At 36.5% G+C, this 12,144-nt stretch overlaps 1 protein-coding gene across 11 annotated transcripts in view; it reads right to left on the bottom strand.

The window, feature by feature from the left end:
- RAD51B (RAD51 paralog B) overlaps positions 1–12,144 on the bottom strand; it is a 769,161-nt gene that overhangs the window by 696,728 nt on the left and 60,289 nt on the right. The gene's annotated exons all lie outside the window — the stretch shown is intronic.

Below are 12,144 nucleotides of genomic sequence, written 5' to 3'. Positions count from 1 at the left end.
AACTAACAGTATCTCCCACAAATATCTAATTAGTACTTATTATCTACTACTATATAATGTTAATCTTTTTAAAAATATGTTTTACATTCATAATAGAAACACGAGTCTTTAAAGCAGACTATTTCATTTTTTAAAAATGCCTTAAATGGTTGTTACACTAAAAATATTAGTTATTTAACTTCTGAAGGGAAATACTTAGGTTACACTTTAGAAAGAAATTCTAGATCCTAGAAGCGGTGAGATTCTGAAACAAATGCACAGAAAAGGTTTTTATCATTTTGAGAGCATTTTTCAGAATAACTTCTCTGGGTAAATGCTGGTACAAATAAACAATCAAATAAGCTTTGCAGAATCCTGACAGCATACAGACAAACCAACTAAATCCAGAGTTAGAAGTTTTCTCAGGCCGGGCTCAGTGGCTCATGCCTGTAATCCCAGCACTTTGGGAGGCCGAGGCAGGTACATAATTTGAGGTCAGGAGTTTGAAACCGGCCTAGCCAACATGGTGAAACCCCGTCTCTACTAAAAATACAAAAATTAGCTAGGCGTGTTGGTGGGCACTTGTAATCCCAGCTATTCAGGAAGCTTAGGCAGGAGAATCGCCTGAACCTCGGAGGCGGAGTTTGCACAACTGCACTCCAGCCTGGGTGACACAGCAAGACTCAATCTTGAAAAAAAGAAGTTTCCTCAAAGGTGCCTATAAATCCTCCCCAAAGCTAGCCATTACAGGCACTTGCCCAGCCCTTTATATAGCATAAATATTGGTATAAGCTAACTAATAATTGAAGGGTCCTCTGTAAACATAAAATACTAAGTATTTATTTTAAAATAACTACACTGATTTATCACTAAATGATAATCTTACTGTTAGTGGACAGAGTACATCACTATAACTCCAAAAAATGACACTAGCCCCCAACTACTAACCACTCATGAATTTTACTGCATCACCATCTCTACATCTTTAAATAAAAAGAATAATATAAAAGCCAGATGTCTTTACAATCTAATTTTAAAACAAACTTAACACTAGTCAAAAAACATTCAGAAACTTTTATTTTAGCTAAACAAATTAAGTGCATTATTTGAGTTTAGAAAACTCTGATTCATTGTTAAAGTAAAGGTAAAAACAGTCAGTAAATCAGATTTAGCTGGTTATGAAACTATCAACTAATAGTCACATGGTACTTCAGAATTTACAAAGTCCTTTCAGAAATATAAACATATATTATCCCTATAAGATTATTACATATGAAAGTGCTTGTAAATTATAAAAACCTCTATAAAGTCTAGTAATCAGAAATATACTATTACTATTCATTTATCAATATTATTAGTAACAATAATATTAAGCCTTATGAGATAGCAACTTTTAGCCACTTTCTACAGATAATGACACTGAGGCTCAGAAATGAGAACTGACTGGTCCAGGACTGCATAGCTAGTTGTAATACATCTGGTACTTAAACTTCTATTTTCTTTCATTTTTCATTTCATTTATATAAATATATGAGATACAGTGTAATTTTGTTACATCATACATTGAATAGTGATTAAGTCAGGACTTTCCGTGTATCCATCACCGGAGTAACATACATTGTACTAATTAAGTAATTTCTCATCATCCAATCCCCTCCCACCCTTCCCAGGCTCCACTGTTTATCATTCCACACTCTACATCCATGAGTACACACTATTTCACTCCCATTTATATGTGGTATTTGTCTTTTTGTGTCTGGCTTATTTCATATAAGATAATGGCCTCCGATTTGATCCATGTTGCTGCAAAAGACATCATTTCATCCTTTGTTATAGCTGAAGAGTATTTTATTGTGTATACATACTACATTTTCTTCATCCAATCATCCACTTAGGTTGATTCCATATCTTTAATATTGTGAACTGTATTGTGATTCTGGGTACCTTCTACTGCTCTCTATTCTGTTCCATTGGTCTGTATACCTGTTTTTATGCTAGTATCATACTGTTTTATTATTTTGAAATATATTTTGATATCAGAAAGTATTTTGCCTCCAGCTTTACTTGGAAGGTAATTGTCTTAACTGTAGTATATTAACTGAGTGGACACATTCAATAAATGCAAAGGATATATAACAGTATCAACCAAAAAAACAAATTTCATCTTTGAAAAACACAAGAAAGTATCTTTCGACCAAACTCTCATACAGCCAGTTTTCTATTTCAAACTGTGTATTTGAACTCAATTAAACAGTGAGCTGTTATTAGATTCTATTCAACAGATTATCTAACTTCTCTACAGTGTTTTCCTTTCATAAGTTAAAATTCATAACATAGAATATCATCTGACATAGTTAAACTTCTAAAGAAGGTATTATAATAATACTATGTACAGAGCACTGATGTTACATTCCCACCTTGATAATCATCACTCTTTGTATAAAATCTTGGTTGATGTCTCACAGAAGTTCCTGCATCATACTAAATTAAAGGTACAGAGCTGTCAAATTATCAATGAATCTTCTACATTCAGTTTTAAAGGGGTAGGGGAGACACTTAAGTTTTAGTTTCCAAGTATCTTTTCAATTTTTAGATGAATGTTAGAATGCTTTCCCTTTAAGTAGTGTAAGAATTGAAGAAGGCATCTAATTAGATACACATTTCAAACATTGCCTAAATAAAAAAAGTGTGATACATCATTCTACAAATACGTACTGGACACCTACTCAATATACAACACTATTCAATATAGGCAGCTATGGAGATGTATAAGAACATAATTCTGTTTTCAGGGAGCTTTATAGTATAACTGAGGAGCTCAGATATACACATGCAAATATTTAAATGACATTGCAAGGCAAATACATGATTAAAGTTCCAATTAGAAGTTAGACCATGTGTACTATAAAAGAAGGTAGAATTAACTGGGGCTAAAACAGTGATACAAAAATCTCAGGGAGAGACAGAACTTGAGAGCTCAGACAGGAAAGAAAAAAAATTAGAAAAGAAGAGATGAAAGAGGAGGACATCCACAGCTAAAAAGACATAGAAAGGTCCAGGGGTAGACCAGCAGTCTGCACAGAAGAGAAATGAAAACATGGGAGGAGTAGGTTGGAGCCAAAAGGAAGAAAACTTTAAATATCATATCATATATTAAACTGAGACTTAATCATTCAATAAATATTAATTAGAGCATATATTATGTGCCATACACTGTTCTAGCTGCAAAGGATTCAACTGTGGACAAAACAAATAGTTTATCTGCTCCCATAGGGCTTACAGTCTAGTAGTTTTAATTCTATAAGCATCATGGTACCATACAATGCTTCTGAACATAGGAGGGATGTGATCAGAGATACACTTTGGGAAAATGATGTAGCAATGGTATGTACCCATATGAACTATTACTTGTAATATTGGGGTTCAGGGGTTCAGGGTACCCTCAGCTCCCCTGAGAGGACGTTTCTCCAGGTTCTTGGTCTCCTGCCCTCTCAAGAATGAGAGAGGGGACCATGGTGCAGTGCACAGTAAATGCCGAACTCAAAAGTGTTTGTAGAAAGTGATTTATTTAGAGAGAGAAAAAGGAGAAGGAGAGAGAAACAGCTAACTCTCACACTGAGAGAGAAAGAAAAGCCACTCTCACACTGGGTGGGAAGGGTTTCCAGAGGGAGAAAACCAGAGAAGGAAAACTCCTCTCATACTGAGTGAGAGAATCCAGAAAGATGGATTACAAGAGAGGAAAGCAGCTTCCACACTGAGTGGAAGGGAATAGAGACAGATGGAGTTTAGGCGGGGAAGACAGGCTTCCATGAGAGAGTGTTCGTGGAACCCAAACATGGAGTCCAAAGGGGTGTGGAAGAAGGGGACTTTTAACCTGGGAGGAACCCCCACCTTCTCTAAGACCCTGGGCCAATGAAAGGAGTTCCTTAGAACTTCTGCTGGAGTGATTGACTTTTGACCCTTTCTCTTGCCCTCGAAATTCAAACGTAAACAAATCTCCCAGATGGAGCGAGATGGGAGAGGGGCATGGCGCTGGGAAGTCTTGCCCTTATATCTATGCCCCCTTATAGATCCGGAAAGAGAACACATTCCCTCATACTGATACAGAAAAGAGAGGAGCAGACCCATTAAGATACTACAATAACAACCCAGGATAGAAGTGGCAAGTGATATTATTCAATTATCCAAATGGCTCCTTAAGTAATCTTAGCTATCACCTCATTCTCTGCATCTCTACTCAATGGAAAACAAGATTGTCACTCAGCTACAACCTTAAGATCTTCAATTAGAAAATTTTACAACAAATCAAGGCACTGTGTAACATACGTAAAGTAACACTAAAGACTAGGAGCTACAGCTGGCCTTCATTTCCAACCTTTTCTTAGCAATACAACTTTAGAATTATGCATGTGCTTTATCAATTTAACCACTACCTATCAGTCTCCAAAAGAGCAATCACTTTCTAAATAAGAATGGGACACTGGCCAGGCATGGTGGCTCATGCCTGTAATCCCAGCACTTTGGGAGGCCATGGTGGGCAGACTGCTTCAGCCCAGGAGTTCAAGACCAGCCTGGGCAACATAGCAAGACCCTGTCTCTACTAAAAATCAAAAAAAGTAGCTAGGTGTAGTGGTACATGCCTGTAGTCCCAGTTCCTTGGGAGGTTGAGGCAGGAGGATCACTTGAGCTCGGCAGATGAAGGCTGCAGTAAGCTATGATCATGCCACTGCACTCCTGCCTGGGCAACAGAGAGAGACCTTGTCTCAAAAAATAAAAATAAAAAAAGAATGGGACATTTAAGGGTCAAAGCTAGACATGATAAAGGGTTTACCAAGAGACTATGAAGGTCTGTGCTACCTCCCTTTAATTCCCTCTGTGTAATCTATAGTCCCAAATAAAGGACAGACGGGGAAGTACCAAGTTACTTACAAATTTGTAAGAAACAGAAAAGGAACAGTAGACAAGATACTTATTTTATTCTCCATTATACCACAGAGAGTGATTTGTCTCTACAATTACCTTATTTGTAGAAGCCTTTAGGGCAAAGACTATGTTTTATTCATCTTTATTATCCCATTGTACCTAGCATAGAGCTTTGGATGCAAGTGCTAAAGGTGGAATTAAAAAGGAAAGACAAAAAGAGTCTAAGATCCAAAAATAAATATGAGTTAACTAGATAAAGGAGGGTTCAGGCAGTAACAGCCTCCATCAATAAGACAGACAGAGGGGATACTAACAGTAAATAAGACATGATTTTTCCTTCTGAGGCACTTGCAGCCTTGTTAAAAAATATATATTAGGAGGAGAGAGATAGCATACACCAGGCATTTAGAATGAGGTAACTAGCAAAATTAATAATTAAAAGCTACTTTTTACTGAATGTGCCAAACATTGTGAAGAACATTACAGACATGATCTCATTTAATACTCACAGCCCTATGAGTCAGATATGATTATCCTCATTTTTCAAACGTGGAAACTAAAAGTTAAAGCTGGCATAAATACTTATTCAAGGTCATAAAATTAGCAAATAATGGAGCTAAGATTCAAACCAATGTCTAACTCCAAAACCAGTACTTTTAACCTCCAGGAACCAGATGATAATAACGAAGGTGGTAGAATGTAATCAGGTACTGAATGTATTTAGAAAGTGGAGCCAAGAGGATTTCCTGAAAGATGAAGAGCAGGGTTTAAATTGAAGAGGTATTAGATAATATCTATGGGACCAGATAACTAAATGGAAGAGAGCCAATGCATCAAAATCAAGTCCCCTTCTCCAAATACAACCAGTGCTGTTTCCTTATGAGTACCCAGAGCCAACTTCTAATCATAAAACCTGCCCTACTCTCCTATTTATTTATTTTTGAGACAGAGTCTTGCTCTGTTACCCAGGCTGGAATGCAGTGGCATGTTCATAGCTCACTGCAGCCTTGAACTCCTGAACTCAAGCTATCCTCCTGCCCCAGTCTCCCAAGTAGCTATGACTACAGGTGTGCACCACCACACCCAGCTAATTGTGTGTTGGAGGGGGGACGGTGTGTGAAGACAAGTTCTTGCTATGTTGCACAGGCTGGTCTCCAGCTCCTGGCCAAGTGATCCTCCCACCTTAGCTTCCCAAATGATAGGATTTCAGGTGTGATCCACCACACCTGACCTCCTTTTGTTTTTTTAATTTTTTATTTTGAAACAATTTTAGATTTACCAGAAAGTTGTAGAAAGGGTACAGAGTTCCCAAATGCCCTTTACCCAGCTTCTCCTAATATCACCATCTTACATACCACAGTACAATTATCAAAACCAATGTATTAAGATTGATGCAATACTATTAACTACATGTTGCCAGTTTTGAGCAATTACAAATTAAGTTGTCATAGATACTCTTGTACACATGTATTAGTGCCCCTGGATGTCAAGGGTCCCCATGATTTCCTTCTGGCTTGATGATTTACTAGAATGACTCACAGGACTCAGAAAAGCTGTTATATTCACAGTTATGGTTTATTACAGCAAAAGGATACAGATCAAAATGAGCAAAGAGAAAAGGAGCACGAGCAAAGTCCAGGAGAAACCAGGTGCAAGATTCCAGGTGTCCTCTCCCAGTGGAGTTGCATGCATGTGCTTAGTTGTCCTAGCAACAATGTGTGACCACACGTGCAAAGTAACATCAACCAAGAAAGTTCACCCAAGCCTACATGTCCAGCATTTTTATTGAGGGTTCAGTCACTAGGCATGTAATGCCTGCATGTGAATGACCTCAGCTATTTAGATTGTAGTCCCCAGATCCCCAGAGAAAAATAGGCTTCACCATAAATCACACTGTTTGTATAAACTATCTGATCAAACCAGTACCTGTGGCTCAAGTCCTCAGGCACATGACACTCTTACTAAGCAGAATATTGCCAGGGCTCAGCTCTCATCTCCCAGGAGCCAGTCAAGGGCAGTCCTGAAAAGAGGCCTTTTGGAAATGGCTAGGTGTGAGTAACCCATGCCAGCTGAATTAACCCTTGCCTGCAAAACCATTTCTGAGCTAACTCATTCATTTTAACAATGGCACAATATAATACTGTATGGATATATCAACACTAATTTAGCCAATCACCTACTCATTAACCTTTAACTTGTTTCTAGCTTTTTGCTAGAAACAATAAAAACAGTTTCAGAAAGCATAAAGAGCTACACAAAAGAAAAATGTACTTTTTCTAGAATTATTTTCACTAACCGATAAAGGTTTAGTCTAGACTGTGAGTTTCAGGGATCTGAATGAACATAAGATAGTTTTAAGAACAATCTGATTTCAAATGAGAGTGAGCCAACAGTAGGCATTTATGGAAAGGAAAAACACTGTAAAGGACTTTTCTTACTTCAGAAGTCCTATGGTGCTTGTTTTCAGTAATAAATATGAAAGTAATAAGAGTAAGCCAAAAATTACATGATTTCTAGAAAAGTCATACAACACTGCACACAGCAAAATAGGACTGCAGAGTTTTAATGGCATATCTATGTCTACATCTAGGGTCTAGGATTCCTACTTTACGATCAGAGTAACTTCATCAGGCCTTCACAAAAGTGACAGTTTTGAATATTTATGTTTAAGATAAAAGTAAATGTCAAATTTGTGTACATACATTCTTTTTCCTCTTATCTCACAGGTTATAAACACAATATTCCCAATTTATAATTAATAAAACCTTAATTATTTTATGTGAAGTGGCCTAGTTTCTTATTTTTAATTTTCAATATTTATTAGTATCTAAGACAAGGTATAATCCTACAAAAATTAAACCCAGTTGGCATAATGGGACAGCTCATGGTGTAAAAAACAATAATAATAAATAAATCTTGGCATACATGAAGTTTATCACTATAAAGAAAACAAAAATTTATACTTTTGTGAAATAATAAAAAGTCAAACCTTGTAACATGTCCACCTTAAAACAAGAAAAAAATTCTTTCCATTTGTTAATGATTCAAAACTCTGTCTTTAAAATAGCAAAATAAAAAATGTACGTATTTTGATTCATTTTTCCAAGCAGCTTTAAACATAAAAATAATCAGTAATATTCCAGAAACCTTGATAAGCAATAAGTTAGAGCAATGGATATTCTCAAAAGGCATGTAATCAAGAACACAGATGGCAACAGAAAAACTAATTATAAGCACATCTTAGCAAAATAATTTGGATTTTAACAACAACTTTCAATGGAAATAAGGCATTTCCCTCTTAGAATATTTAATAATATATCCAAATTTTTTTCCATATACCTCTTTTGTAAATAGTGTTAACTGGTACTAGTCCCCTTACACCAGAAAGCATTTGTACAATATCAAGAAATGAAGGAAGTAGAAGAATCAGAGGAGACCAAAAAAAGTTTAATATTATTCATATAATAACTGAAATTGATTCGTTGAATTCTCTGAAAAAGTAAAAATGTAGATCTTGGAAATAGGAGTAAAAAGCATTTCCAAAGACTTTTCAAAAGGTGAAAGTCCTGTTATCTAAGTAACGTATTTCCATTCTCTTTTATTCCAACAACTTATAAAACTCTGGAATGGAAAATAAAGAGATTACAACTAACATGGCATGCTACAAAAGTCAACTTAAAAACTTGGCCAGGTGTGGTGGCTCACGCATGTAATCCCATCACTTTGGGAGGCGAGGCTGGTGGATCACAAAATCAGGGGTTTGAGATCAGCCTGACCAACATGGTGAAACCCCCGTTTCTACTAAAAACACAAAAATTAGCCAGGTGTGGCGGCACGTGCCTGTAATCCCAGCTACTCTGGAGGCTGAGGCAGGAGAATCACTTGAACCCAAGAGCAGAGATTGCAGTGAGCTGAGATGGTGCCATTGCACTTCACCCTGGGCAACAGAGCGAGACTGTCTCAAAAAAAAAAAAAAAAAACTTAGAATTTCAACAGCAAGAGTAAAAGAATTCAAATTATGTATTAAAAGATAAAGAAAAATATTATAATGAATGTAAATATGACATACATATTATGATAAGACTATTTTTAAACCTGAATTATACTTTCATTAGCTGTTACCTCCTAAATATTAGTTATCCATAGTGCTAGGTCCTGGAAATCAGAGAAATAGAAGATACAATCATGCCATTAAGAAGTCTACCATAATTCTGTATGTCTCAGAAAAAAAGAAAATTCTGCCATGGAAAAAAAAAATCCCCAAACTGGCATCTAAAAGATCTCTCATTCTACCTGCTGCTTGTCCTTTCCTATGCTGAATGTACTGGAGCAAGTCAGGTCACTTTTTGGCCTCACTGTAAAATGAAAGGGCTAATCTAAATTTTCTTCAAGGTCCTTTCTGGCAAAAAAATCCTATTATTTTAATCTGATACACAATTTATAAGATGTATAATAACTATTCTGTATGTGGTAATTAGAAGTCAATGATAAGCTGTCAACATAAATAGCCATAACCACAATTTATTTTATAAGGCAATATTTAAATTATTTTCTGTTATTTTTATCAAGTATCTCTAAAGTCTCAGAGCCTACTGTTTTTTCAATACTAATGTGAACACACTTCAAAAAGACAAAGATTCTGCATCTTCCAACCCCATAGCAGAGTATCACTTACATCTCCTCCATAAACTTCAGGAAAAAAGATTCTACCAGACTTCTACAGCTGTTTCTCAAAATCGCAGTCTGAACATATTCAAACGTCTATGAAATTCTCTGTGAGAATTTAAAAATTTTGTTTTCATTTCAGTGACAGCTTCAAAATATTAGTAAAACCATCTTATAATTGAAAACTTCCAAAAGATATTAATACATCTATTTTCAATCAAGTGATATCGATTAGTTCCTCTTTAATTCTCAGGGACTAATGTAGAAAAGAGCAACAGCAAACTTAAAACTTAAATGCATTCAAGCCCACATGAGGGCCAAATGATGTCACCCTTTCCAAACAGATGAAGGTTTTTTAATGCTGGTTCAAATAGAGAAAGAGGTGGAAGAGCTGAGTCATCACGTTTTATATACATATTTATATATATATATATACATATTTCAAAACAATCTGTAAGATAAGTTTATATATATATATATTACAAGCAATAATTTAATTTAGCAAATTATCATCTATAACATATTAAATTGGCATAATTAGAACAGTACCATGGTGCCTGTAGATGCAATCCACCTTTATGGTTTTATAAGCACAATTTAATGTTAAGAATTATTAACTAGTCTTATAATTCTGTAATTTCTGTGATATTATAATACAAATGAAGTCAGCAATGGGGTTTTGTGAGAATATTATCTGCATTTAAAAGGGGTCAGTGCCTTAACCTAGTTTGAGAAAACACTGCTCTTATAAGCAGATTGCTCTCTTACCCTTCTTCCTAATTCCTTAAGCTACTGGGTTTGTGGTGGTACCAGCCCTGGGTCCTGAGCCTAGGGAGGAGTGAGAATGGTTCAGATCAGGGTTTTCTGAGCCATCCTAATAGATGGGTAGGGTATTTCATCGTGATTTTAATTTGCATGTCCCTAATGACAGGATTCTGACTATCTTTTCATTCGTTTATCTGCCATCTATATATCTAGAATGCATGGCTTACCACCCAATGCTCAGAGGCCATCAGACATTCACCTGTCATAGTTCTATTAGACTGAGATAAACATCTCTTCTCCTACTGCCTGGCTCTCTGATACTATCTAAATCTCTAAAGCCTTTTTCAAATTTAAGGATCTTAAGAATTTTTCTTCCTATAAGATGCCAGTGTAATTTGAGTATATCTCCAATATAAGACATTCTGCCACTGAAAATTGTATTACAGTTAAAACCAAAGATATATTAAAAATAAGGTTAAAAGCAAATATTAAAACTTAAGTCCAGTACCAACAGAGATAAGATTAATTAAAGACCAAGATGAGAAGTAATATCTACAGTTCATACATTCAAAAATATTTGTTGAGTGTCTACTGTATGTTAGGCACTATTGTTGGTACTGAGAATAAGGCAGTCCAGGTGCAGTGGCTCATGCCTGTAATTCCAGCACTTTGGGAGGTCAAGATGGGAGAACTGTTTGAGCACAGGAGTCTGAGACCAAACTGTTCAACATAGTGAGATCGTATCTCTACAAAAAATAAAAAATGAGCCAGGTGTGGTGGTGGTTCCTGCCTGTAGTCCCAGCTACTTTGGAGGATGAGGTGGGAGGATCACTTGAGCCTGGGAGGTTGATGCTACAGTGAGCCATGACTGTGCCTGCACTCCAGCCTAGGTGACAGAGTGAGACCCTGTCTCAATAAATAAATAGAGAGAGAGAGAGAGAGAGAGAGAGACAGAGGATGAGACAGTAGAAGGAACACACAAACATTAGATATATAACATGCTACGGGGTGAAAGCTGTGATGGAGAAGAAACAAAGCACAGTAAGAGGGCAGCCGGGATATGGTTAATACTTATATGGTTTGGAAAGTCCTCACTGATAAGGTGACAGGATAGAATAAGCCATGTGGATATTTAGAGAAGGAAGGTTCCAGGTTGAAGAACATGAAATACTCCTCTAACGGGAGTATCTATGGGCATGTGAAAGGAATTACAAAGAGGCACAGGTTTACTAATTTGCAAAGCAAATGAACCAGACAACAAAATACTATCTTAAGACATTTAGTTCCATATATATTGTGGTTTTTGCAATTACTTTTAATGGCAAAAACTGCAATTACTTTTGCACCAACTTAATAAAACCACCTATTCAAAGTATAGTAAAAATGTATAAAAGTTCATAATTTCCGTTCTACTATAAGGACACATGCACATGTATGTTCACTGCAACACTGTTTACAATAGCAAAGACCTGGAACCAACCCAAATGCCCATCGATGATAGACTGGACAGGGAAAATGTGGCACATATACACCACGGAATACTACGCAGCCATAAAAAACAATGAGTTTGTGTCCTTTGTAGGGACATGGATGAACCTGAAAACCATCATTCTCAGCAAACTGACACAAGAACAGAAAATCAGACATCGCATGTTCTCACTTATAGGTGGGTGTTGAACAATGAGAACACATGGACACAGGGAGGGGAGCATCACACACTGGGGTCTGTGGGGGGGAAATAGGGGAGGGACAGCGGGGAGTGGGGAGTTGGGGAGAGATAGCATGGGGAGAAATGCCAGATATAGGTGATGG

This window comes from Aotus nancymaae, unplaced genomic scaffold (assembly GCF_030222135.1).
Source record: "Aotus nancymaae isolate 86718 unplaced genomic scaffold, 86718_ANA_hifiasm-v0.15.2.pri h1tg000011l, whole genome shotgun sequence".
NCBI lineage: Eukaryota > Metazoa > Chordata > Mammalia > Primates > Aotidae > Aotus > Aotus nancymaae.
Note: the sequence above shows the minus strand (reverse complement) of the source record. Positions and strands in the feature narration are given on the sequence as shown.